Genomic DNA, 12,788 nt, shown 5'->3' with positions numbered 1-12,788 from the left:
AGGCTCCAGCAAGAAAAGACCTCACCTGTAAGGATGATGTTATCATAGCACTGAAACATTTTTGAGCTGGCAGAGCAGCTGTGTGGTAGTCCTCACTTCTCACCTTTCGAAGCGTTCTCCCTCACTTTTTCTTTCTACCTTAGAGCCAAAGTGTGGCTGGTTTCTCAGTGAGACCCTGTGAGAAGGGAAAAAACAGCCAAGGCGAGCAGGTCTGCCCCATTCCCAGCATGAGTTCTGGTGAGGTGGGCATAGTCCACAGCCCACGTGTCCATCCTAACACCCCATGCACAGAGACCCTCCTTTTCCTTGTGTTCTGCCATAGGAAGAGCTACCACTTGGCTCTTTCTGCTCCTGCGTATAACCTGTATGAGGCAGCTTTCCAGTGGGGCTGCAGAGACCTGCCAGCAGCACTGCAGAGAGCAATGTGACCAAGGGACACTTTAAATCTGGAGCCAAAGCTAACTTCTAAAGGTTTTGTTGCTGTGTACAGTGTATTCAGCAGGCTTCAAACCACCATGGGAACTTCTGTGGCTGTTCATCATGCCTGCTTCTCATGCCAGCTTGTTGGAGGCCAGATAATATAAATTCAAGGAAGGCAATTTGCATTTCTTAAAATGCTATTCAATAGTAGGTAAATACTATAACATTTCCCCTATGAAGCTATAGTTCATGCTGTGCATGTCTGAGTATTTGGAGAACTGTTTTTGACCAATGTCATGAAGTTCTTGCTATGGAAATTTCTGGGCTGGGGAGTGCCTGTCTGTAGGTTGTATGGGATGTCTCTGCCAGGAGCAACAGCACGTCCTTGAGCTCAGCAGCTGCTTACTGAAGGTAGATCACCTGGGAAAATCAAGCTGGAAGAAGGGAGGGGACAGGATGAAAGCAGAAAAGCTACTGAGGACAAAATGAAAAGATTCAAGAATAGGGTGAGAGTAGGAGAGGAGGAGGAGCTGGGGGAGAGGCTCATAGCACAGCTTGTGTACCTACCTGGAGACAGAGGAACTTCCAAAGGAGGTGTAAGTTGTACCTGTGGAGCACGGCACTGAGGAGGACATCTTGCTCTGGGTGCTCAGCATGCTCTGTCTCCCCAGAAAAGCAACCTCCAGAAGTTCAGAAGCTCTGCATGGAGCCACTTCATCTGCTTACAGTTCGTTTGATTGTAAAATCTGTTTAGTGGAGATTTGTCTTTCTTTGTTATCCTTTTACCTGCTTTTAGCACTGAACTTCCAGAAGGGGAGGACACCAGGCTAACAATAAAGGGTCATTAATCTTGGTGATACCCTATTCAAAGGAAAGGGAGAATGTGGTCATGGGGTGGCCCGGACCCTACACAGGTAGAAATTGCACGTACTGCCTTCAATCTAGAGCTGATTTATGTTGCCGGGTCTGAGGTTTGCAATTTTTTTCTCTGTTCATTGCAACACCCTCCAAAAAGAAAAAAAAAAAAAAAAAAAGATAAAATGAGTATTTATTCTCTTTTGTGTGAAAAATTCTTTCTAGCTAAAGGTCAATGCTGCAAGCAATGGTAACTCCGGAGAGGTGCTGAGCGCACTGCACGCAGGACTGACTGGTCTGAGAGCAAGCACGCTGCCTTAGCCGTTAGGCTGCCACGGCAACACCGTGGTGCTCCAGGTCAACCCTAAGCCTTCTTCCTTAGCTTTGGGTTGTTTTGACAATATAAAAATCTGTCTTGCTCCAGAGGCTTGGGACATATCTGAGGGTGCTTTCATTTGTAGACCTGGTAGCAAGAGTTCACGCATTAGTATGACTTTTTGGAAAAACTCTCGCTTAGTTCTGTTCCCTGTGTGTTAATTACAATTGGAACTCATTTCTCTGCTGAGCTTCAAGTTACACATCAAGCGATAAAGGCTTGTAGGTAAGTAGAGAAAACCATTAACAGAGCCGGGGGCTACAGAATATGCAGCTGGTTTTTTATAGAGTGGGCCACGTGCAGGCAAGTCACACAGACACAGCATAAGCACCCAAACTGTGCATGAAAAGGAAAAGGAAATTTGCAGATTTGCTGAGTAAAAGAGAGAGAAGAGGCTTACAGTTTTTGGGTGGAGCCCTGTTCCCGCCCTGGTCCTCCTGTGCCAGGTGTGCTCTGGGTAGAAGGATGGAGGAGTCGGTGGCACTGCAGCCCGTGTTGCCCTTCAGCCCCTGTCCCCACTGCGCCTCCGTTAGTCCCCGAAGAAGTCATGGGAGGAGGATGCTGGAAAGCAAAGAATGAGTCTGAGGATACAGAGAACTATTAGTACAGGAAAATCCTGGAAAGTATGGGGTAAATACTTCATGCAAAGCACAGAGTTGCCTGCCACTCTCAGCGACTGTATCTCACATTGTATTGACTTTAATCATTACCCAGGAGCTATGACATGCAGTAATCTACTTCTTCAGCTTCATTTAGGATTTACATGACAGTCTTATTGAAATAGAACTACCGGGACTGCAAAACAAACACTTAATTAAAGCTGAGTGTTTCTAATTAAATCCAGTAGGATGAACACATTAAAGTGAATGTCATTTCCAATCGTATCCCTAGAAATGATGAAACAAAGCAGCTGGGAGGGGCACATCTCATGGAGTACCACCGCGCATGTTACATGGTGATTTTCCTGAGCGACATCTCCAGAATCTGCTGGCAAACCACGTGCAGTGTGGCCTCCTGGAGCAGCATCCCCTCAGCCGCCACCGCAGCGCGGTGGCAATTGTCACAGGCAGCACTGTTTTTCAAGAAAAAAACTGCATGAAGCAGAAGAGGAAGAAGGGAGAAATAATCTGGGGATGACTCGCAGCTCCAGATGAATTCAGCAAGGATGTCTGCACATCGGTGGGAATCCAGTCCGACTCTTGTAATTAGAGGCTTTTTGGTAAAAGTGGTAGGAGACAGCAGTTAAGATTACCTGAGTGTCCTTGTGCAAGCACTTGTTTACCAGTCACGCTGTGCTTTCTGAAATGTTGACCTTCTAGACTGTACTTTAGGGATACACCAGGCACAAAAATTTATCTTGCATGAAAACTTAGGGCAAGGACAAGGAAATAATTTGCCCTTACAGAAATTACATAAACTTTTCTGAACTGTTTCATGACTCATTTGACTATCTCTAACACACTCATTTCCTTAGGATCTAAGAGTCAGTAAGGTTTAAAATTCAAGGACCATGAATGCCGTTAAAAATCTAGTTGCCTGAAAATAAACAATATCATAACAGGATGATCCCAAAACTTTGTTTCAAGTGGTGATTCATGCTGCCAAACCTGACCAGAGGCTGGTCCCTGGCTATGGCAGCCCTGCACGCTGGGAGTGCATTGCACTGTCCACAACAACCACTTTCCAGGTTTAGTAAATCAAATGTCTGCAGCCTGTACTAAGGATGAATGCAAAAACATGAGTTAAATAAGCCTATTTGAGTGCACTGAGCTGGAACTATATACACCTTGTTCTCAGGAAATAGGAGAGTGTTCATCGGCTACAAGAGGCGATCAGCTGCAGAGATGGGAACAAAGGAAATCCTTTGGGGGGGGTTCCTTCAGAAATCCTCCCAGAAAATACCTGAAATTATGGTTTTTTTAAAAAATAAATGGCTGAGACAGGTTTAGGAGGAATGAGTTAGCAGTCAGTATCTGATAGCAGCAGGGTGGTAATTTCTGTCTGAAACAGCCTAAATGCCCTCAACCCCCAAACAAGATCTCAACAGAGAGCACTGGAAGCTGCCTCCCTTCCCCAGAAAACCACAGATTTTGGAGAAACCCACCCAACGTGTCAGGTGCTCCCCTAGGAGCAGCCCCGGTGTTAGGACACTTGTAATTATAGAGCAACTCGTTCTGGGCGGTTTGAATTTCAGCTCCTTTTTGTCCTCTCTCCCTGATGAATTTTTGTCTTTTTCATTCTTCTGGGGGGAAATGCCTGTGCCAAGACTTCTTCTGGTAGTGTCCAACAGTCTCAACCACCATGGCCAGAGCACGTGGTGCAGAGCACTGCCTGTGCTGACAGGAGGAGCCAGCTGTTTTCAGCAACACCATCTTTGACATTTATCCCTATGACTCGTGGCTTGTGATGTACCAAGTAGTGACGGGCACGGCTGCAGGGCTGGGAAGGACTGCTGAGGCAGCGGGGTTTCCCACCACAACCCGTGGGGAAAGGCAAGAGTGCCAAGGCTGGTCAGCTTATTCAGAATAGTCTTCAAACATGAAAAACACAGTGGCAATGAGTTAAGTTTTTAACGGATTATTTTTGCATTCCTGGTGAGGAGAAAGTAAAGGGATTTTCAAATATTTTGAAGGAAGGCTTGCACTAGACCAGCTAATGATGAGGCACTGGACTTCACTGCCTGGGGTGAAGGTGGGATCCAGCACTGGAGGCTGGATTATCCTGCCAGGAACAGGCTTGACTGTTGTGTCAGGATTGACAGAAGTATGATTCATCCTGCCTCGGCCAAGAGGAATGGCTGGGGTGATCTCTTGAGGCCCCTAGCAGTCCTATTCTTCCACACCTTGCAATTGTTATTTCCTTCTGCCCCTTTTGCCCAATTAAAATCATTACAATCCTACTCACCTTCAGCTGCTATATTTCTCCATGCAGTATCTGAACTGCACTAAAATCAAGCCTCTGCTGATCACAAATTTGCCAGCATACCAGTGGGACTTGGTAACTCTGTACTGATTTATGCCGTGTTTGTACTGCAGAAAAGACTTGCAGCAAGATATTTATAAGAAGGAGGTCCATATGTAGAAGAATATTGTTACGCACTGGAAACAGATTGCAGTCCAGAGTAAAAGAAAACAAGGAAAAATAGTCTTTATTCACATATCCTATAGCATAATCACCCACAGGCTGTCAAATGAGGCCAAACTCTTTTTTGGTGTTGGCAATCAGCAGGCAGCAATACTGTGCATCCCTACCAGAAAGACAGGATTTGATCCACAGTGGAGCCTGGGATCAGCATGGGGTGAGCCTGCTGGGAACAGGCTACTTTCAACAGTTCCCATGATCCTCTTCCCAAAACATGTTGATCCATGATGTTTATCAGCCATGGCAAATCTGGGCGAGCAGTAATGCATTTTGGCAGTCCCCCCCACATGCCCTCACAGACTCACAGAATGGCTGAGGGGGGAAGGGACCTCTGGAAATCATCTGGTCCAAGCCCACTGCTCAGCCAGGGCCACCCAAAGCAGGCTGCCCTGCACCATGTCCAGCTGAGCTCTTGTTTCTCATGCCTTTATTAATGAAACATAATTTTTTTGTTAAGTCTGACTAAGGTGCTAAACCAATCAAAATATCCGGGGAAGGTGTGTGGTGATGAAGATTTAACAAGATTAAAGAGAAAATTCCATAAATACCTTTTCTTATCCCAAAGACACCTGAAAACATCTGATAGGCTGCAAATTAAACAAGAAAGGCACAAAAACATGTACAAATGCATAAAATATGGGGGAGTGGGGGGAAGGAATGCCTTAAATAACATTCAAATCTGACTTCCATTAAGCAGCAACTGAAAACACTGTTGATGCAACACTGCAAGAGTTGGGCCTCAGTTTTCCTCAAATGTGTTTGGCCATTCTTTGACCTTTACGTTGCTCTGGACTGCTTTCTTTCAGACTGACAGGCTACAACTTTATTTGGAAATCAAATGATCGTCAAGGCATTTACTGAGGGATGGCTTGTGCTCATTGTTAAAGTGTTTTAAGAGTCCCTGGCAGGGTCTTGGCCCAAACCAAGTGACGCTCTCCCAAACAAGCCCCACAACTTGGGAGCTAGCACTGTTCCGACAGGCGTTGTGGATGCAGCCCCAGACAGGGGGAGAGACGCTAACAGTGCAGGTCTGGGCTGCCCCATGCCACTTGATCTCAGAGCAGATAACAGCCACGGGCGCATTTAACTTACTAGTGTAGATGTGGCCTGAAAGTCTAAGGTAGAGAGGGTGGGCTTCCTAAAGACAACAGGACTTACGCAGCAACTTAATGAAAAATGTTAATCACAGGGATGAGAAGGTGGGAATTTCTGTGTTTATTCTGAGCAGTTAATCACAGCGTGTTTCTAGAAAACCAAATATGGCTTTCAAGACAAAACAGTTCATGCAATACACAGGTTTTGTGGGACATCATGTGAAGCAAACCATAAAGTGTGTTCTTTATGCCACAAAGACCTGGTGTGCAAATTATTTACTTTCTGCTGATGCATTTGAAAAGATTCCCAATGGCTGCTGGAAAGGGCTGTTACCAGACTCCGTGTGGTAGCAGTGTACCTTGGCTCTCAGCTAAACAGGTCCAGCTTCACACCACCGCCCTGCAGCATCAATATACACGCACAAGCTGGCGATGTAGCCAAAACTGAAATTTGCCTCACTGTATAATTTCTTTTAGGACATACAAACCTGCTCTTAATGAAGATTTAATGTTCTGTGACTCACAACTCCACTGAAGTTTACAGAGATCTTTATGCTGGTGACATTTATTAGCAAAGTAACAGGTACAACCCTGGTTATTTAGAGCCAGCTAGAATTACCTTCATGAGTCCTCTCAGGTATTTAGAGCCAGTTAGAATTATCTTAATGAGTCCTCTTGTTAGGAGTTCTCGAATAATCTTATCTTCTCTATACAAGAGCAGTTCACACTTACAGACCAAAATAGGTCTCAACCAACCCACAAATTCCAATTACAGACTTTATGGTTCTGGCCATTGCCTTGAGACTAAGCTATTGAATATTTTATTAGCAAATTGCAGTGATAACCCTATAAGTGTGTTCAGAATTATTTCCTTTTATGTATTTCTTTCCCACCATGTTATTTCCTTCAAAATACAAGGTGTAATTTTCTCTCCTCTTTCACAGTATATTATTCTAGTCCAAGACTGTGTATCTTTCCTTTCATCTATTTGCACCTCAGAAGACTGCAGAAAACAAGACCCTTTTTTTTTCCCCCACATAGTAACTGACAGAGAACAACTTTAATTTAATACAACCATAGAATTATTACTTTAGGGCAAGACAGCATCAGCAATGACATGCTCTTGTCAAGTACGGTCGTTACAGACCCAGTGGAAACCTGACAAAAACAGGGAAGCTCAGATTTAATCCTATGAAATTGTGTCAAAGACCCTCCTTATTGAACCCCTCTAAATTTCCTGCAGGGAACTCATGCTCAGAACAATGCTAAACTGTTGAATTGTATTTCTTGACACTTCTAAAGAACCTGGATATCTTTCCCATATTTTACCCAAGAGGTTACATTTCACCTAAGACTGTTTTACTTAAAAATACCTTTTTTTTAGTCTGTTAGCAAGATATTTCAGAAACAAGTTAGGTGAAAGGAATAGCAAAATAAACATTTTTGCTCAGGTTAACAAAAAGATTTTCCTTTTGACATATGTTCTTTTACAAATAAGTAGAAATTCTGTGGCTAAAAGATGTGGCAAGAAAGACGCTGAAGGGAATTACTTCATACTTTGCTTGTCCCGTGGTTTGTGCAGTATGTTTGTACACTAATCTCAAAAAGAAGGAACTCTTGGAAAATTAAGTGCAACAACTTGGAAATTTGTTTCACATGAGTAGAAAATTTATTTGAAGTCTGATGAGAAATTAAATCACGGATGTTAATGCAATTCCATCTTGTCATCCAGTACACACAGTTCTTTGAAACATAATCAAAACCAGGTACTGAATTCTTAAAAATTGATGTTATTTATTAACAACTAAATTGAGATTTTGCTGTAAGTTACAGTGGCTTTGCTACCTTAAAACCCATCGTGAAAAGAACTATAGCTCCTTGATGCACCTTACTTTCTTTTACCGTAACACATTTTCACATGGCTTGGTCTATGTAAATGGTAATAAGGATGGCCCTAAAAGCAGAACTAAACTGCCTTGTCCCCTGCCTAAAGGCAGTGAGGAAACGACCAGCTGAGGCAGCCAATTCCTTACTGTTAGAGACTCCTCTGTTGGTCAACAGCTTCCACTTACCTGACACCCTTTTCAATTTACCAAATACAGTCCTGCAAACATCCCAGCCATGTCAGAACCTCTGTGCAAGCCCATGGTGTCCTCCTAATGCTTGCTTTACCAGGTAGCAATATTAGGAGGAGGGAGTGGGACTGGGAAGGAAAAGGGACATGCAGCAATAGGAAAGACATTGTTTGGAAAAAGGATACATTGGAGGAAAAGAAGGCACACCGAGACTGTAATAACAACCCTCCGAGAATTCAAATACATTAAAAATAAATAAAAATAAAAATGATAACATTACAGTTTTGTAAAATGGCCCTGTAGTAATGCATGTGTTTTTTTAAACAACCTTGGATTGAATTTTGGTAGCTGAATGGAAGCTCCACATGGAAGAAATAAAGCCCTTCCAGTAACACCCCCAGCATCCATGACCTTCTCCCCCAGCTTACACTGGTGTAGTGAGAGGCAGTCAGTTCCTAGCTGATGTCACTTATTTGCATTTTTTTCTTGTAGCATACTAACATCTCCACCTTCCAAGGGGGTGGGAGGACTTGGAGCTTTTTTCCTTAGATGGAGGTGACTGTTTGAAATAGGGATAGCTAGCCCATCGCATGCAAAGCATGTGCCACCTCCCTTCCCAGCCCCAAAGGGGCAAAGCAGAACACTGAAGCCACTGTGCTAAAATGTAGGGAAGAAGATCAAGAAGATCAGGAGGAGCTGCTCCTAACACCACAGTATGATACACACTCAGCTCATGAAAAGGTCAGATACACAGTGGGCTTCCTGGCGCTTAAGTCCATACAACCTAAAAATAAGTTCCCTGAGCACTTTTCACCATGCAGAGGCAAATCTTTCCCAAGCAGTGGGTCTTACAGACCAGCTAAGGCAGATATGACAGAGCTAATGAATCAAGATGTGCAGCAGTTAACTGGAGAGAGAGGCATAGCCTTGAATGTCCTAGGTTAGGCTTGTACTGCAAAAAGAGATTTCATGCTGCCTTTTTTTTTTTCCCTAAAAAATCCTTTGCTTTGCATGGCAGAGAGGTCAAAACCATCTCCTGAGCAATTATCTACCTCCCAAGGAAAGCCACGAGATATATACGGTAGAAAGACACTTCCTCTGGGTACAACTCTCTGAGAGACATGAGACTGCATTCAAGATCTGGTGCTCCTCAGAAGTAACCTGCAGCTGGGGATCTATCAAGTGGTTGCTGAAGGCTTGACTGTGACAGCCCTGGAATTGTCATCATGAATCACTTCTGTTTCTGGAGGTTCTTCATCACCAACTGATAAATTTTAATGCCAGATGTTCATCATCCACTCTGATCTCCAGTATGACTTAGGACCATAACTGCACCCAGGAAGTCTCAAGTCCAGTCCAGTATCTTGTAGTTAAACCTGAGTTGTTCCTCAGGAAGCCATCTTCACAGGTTTAAAGACAAGATTTGGTGCTGAGCCAATGCTAGACATAGAGGACATATATCCCTATGTATGTAGGGGTTGAAACAACTTCCAGCAGTGCCCTGTAGTCACCCACAGTGTTCAACCATCAGCATGCTACCTGGCATGGATAAGGCCCTTGCTAGCCACACCAGCCCCTTCCCAGCTGGAGCTCTGGTACAGCCCAGGGACCAGCATGGACCAGAGCCTGCTCCTGGTAGAGACAGACAAACCCTACCACCAGAGTTTGTGGGAATGGAGGAAAGAAGACTGTAGCCATATGGGCACAAGCTGTGTTATCTCACACTCACAGAAGAATAGAATGAACATGCTAAACAAATTATGGCAATGCAGTGTCTACAGAGCAACCATGACTGTAGTTTCCTGTTACACTTAATACCTACAGCTCCTACTCGACAGTGTGCTTGGGAAACCTGTCATGATTTGCTTCTGGAGCTTTTAACACAAAAAGTGAATGTCTGAACTGCTCCCTCATGCTACTTTCAGGAATGGCAAAAGTTCACCCAGTGAACCCCAAGGACCCTGCAAGACCCAAAAATGCAAGAGCTGCTTCTTTCTTCTGGCATCATTGTTGAACACCGCAGGATGCTGTGCATCCACCAAAAGCCGTCATGTTTTTGGAGGACTCTTTAGCTTGGGGCTAGAGTCCTGTACACCACACATCATCTGAGATTGCAGTCTGGATGTTACCCAGAAGTCCAGGAGAAGGATATTGTATATCCCAAGGGAATGTAAGTTAATGAAGTGCAACCTCCCCCTTATTTCTTCACATTACAAGTTCCATGAACTTTATTCATCAACAGATGTAATTTACAGCAAGAGCCTAAACTCGTGTGGCTGCCACTCTGCTGGTTTGGGAAAGAACTGTACAGATGTGACGAAGGTGTAAATTAAAGTAGGTCACATCAAGATTACTCTAATTTACCTCTTCCGGTGCTCACAGAGTTGTCTTCCACTGCAGCTTCGGCCTCAAGCACCCCAGCCCATAACTTATACTAATTAGGCTCCTAATGCAAGATTCATGTTAATAAGTAGGTAGGAATACAAATGCAGTTTGAGTGCATTACTGTTTGACTCTGCCCATCAGAGATGGTCCATACTACCTTCTAGCCCAGCGCCGCTGCAAAGCGAAATGCCGTGCATAAAATGCCCCAGTGCAATGGCAGCGGCACCCATCTGCTTCCTCAGCAGGCTGTCTTAGCAGAAAGTGAGTGCTTTCCTTCGAGAGAATAATTCAGTGGCCACAAAGCAAGAAGGGGATGGACAACACCCTCCCCAGGGGCCATCAGGGCGAGGGGCTGGCTTCCATCCGGGGCAGGAGCAGGGAGCCCTGCTCGAGGAGGTGAAGGGAGGGAAGGAGATGCCAGGTTTCTCAGTGGCATTTCCCTCCCATGGGCAGAACCCATCAATGGCTGTGCCAGCCCCTGAGCAGGACGAGCCGCTGGCATCCCGGAGCAGCTGGCAGCCACCTCCGTGTGGGAGGGTGCCGCTCTGTGCAGGCCAGCATCCTTGGGAAAAATAGCCCATCAATCAGTGATGGAGAGTCATAGGAGATGTTCCTACTACGTAGGAGTAGATGCCAGAGAACAGCTGAGCAGGGGGCTGGGGTTTATTTTTAATTTTGTAAAGTAAATTTGCCTTCCGCATGATCCTCTCATTCTTCCTCTCACAGCACATGTAAATAGAAAGACGGTAAATGGCACACACAGGTCCCAGCAGACTAAGCCACGGCACAGAGCTGCTGCAGACTTCAGTGCTTGTCTCACAGATGCTCCTGCGCTTCCCAGAGAGAACATCTTCCTTTTCCTTACACCCCTCTAGAAACATGCCAGGGTAAGCACAAGTAACAGAGGCCGCTGGGTAACCCCACAGGCACTTTCCAGCCTGCACTGTGTGCCTCTGTTTACAGGTCCGTGCAGGCAACTATGCTCACTTAGCAGTGCCCTGTTTATTGAATGCACAGTCTCAGACCACCACGCATTTGGCCACAGAGGAAACCCTCTGGATGCAGAAACCCTTCTGAGGTGGAATCACGTTTCACTCCTGGAAAATTTATTGGCTAATCTACAAGAACTCTCAAATACAGTTTACGAGTCTGTAAATGCTCCCTGCCATGAAATGGCCCCAGGAGCCAAGAATAACGTGCCTGAGATTTGCCTCAAGCCTTTTAACAGAAGGAGCACTGGGCTGTGGTGCAGGCTACTCCAAGGGGAGCTGTAGGGAAGGGTAGTTGTGAGCACAGGAAGGCTGAGCTCCTTCCTGCAAACATCACCAGCTGACTCCAGCCCAAGCCTGCTGTGGTTGCACCCGGGCCAGAGGAGCTGGCAGCTGGCCTGACCCACAGGGATGGATACACCCCTGGAGGCGCTTGCCTTGATTTGAACCAAAATCTCTCGCTCTCATGGTCTTATGTTCTTGCCTTTCATTGCAAGAACCAGGCAGTTGTGATAAAATTAGGACAGCTGCTGCTGTCAATTAATTATCTTCAGATAAGGTCGTCAGGGTGGCCATTGGGAAATAAATTAATGCTGTTTAAGCCAGCACTGTAAAGCCCCCCTGGCAATCTCTACAAACTCTCACTCTGCTAGGAGGCACCAGGCTCCGAGGAAGGGGTGCCGCCAGCCCCTGCTTGCAGGGCTGGATCCTCACCAGCACAGCACAGCACAGCACAGGGGCATTGTGCTGATGGGCTGCAACTTGATGAGTTTCTGGTTTTGGTGTTTTTTTAAATGAGTGTTTATTCTGGTGTAGTCTGAAACACTGCTGGCCCTCAGGAAAGGTAAATACCTGCCCAGCATGGTACACTCTCCACCTTCATCCTAATTTATTCTCCACTTCACCTGTACGTAGATATTACTTTATGCAGAAAGAGCAAAGAGTGGGATTTCATAGCTCCTTCTCACACCAAAGCCGCATTTCCAGGCTCACATCCACCAGGCACTGACTGGGTCAAACACTTCCAGTGGCTCTGCATGATACTTACCAGTACCCTGGGTCAGAACCTGCCTTCCCATCTTTGAGGTCTATGGAAGGTGCTTCAGCCCCACAAGCAAGAGTTAAAAAAAACAACATCCCCCTCTTACTCCTGGCAAAAATTGGCCTTTTTGTGTGGTTGATGTGAGAATAACTAGACCTTGTTAATTCAGATCTACACTTAGCAGTAGCAGGGAAATAAATTAGCAGCCATGACACAAAGGAAACAGAAGTGGCAGCAATTGCTCCCTGTTTTATGGGCTTTGGGTAAGACCATTTGAGCTTAAAATACAATCAGGATGTGCTAATGCGGCCACTTACATCTAACGGATGTGGGAGAGGAAGAGATTTGCTTATGCAGGTATCATACCACAAAGTGCAGCAGCACCAAGAGTATGTGTAGGTTAATAGTATA

Source organism: Phalacrocorax carbo, chromosome 2, assembly GCF_963921805.1.
Source record: "Phalacrocorax carbo chromosome 2, bPhaCar2.1, whole genome shotgun sequence".
NCBI lineage: Eukaryota > Metazoa > Chordata > Aves > Suliformes > Phalacrocoracidae > Phalacrocorax > Phalacrocorax carbo.
The sequence above is the reverse complement of the archived record's forward strand: the minus strand, read 5'-3'. Positions refer to the sequence as shown.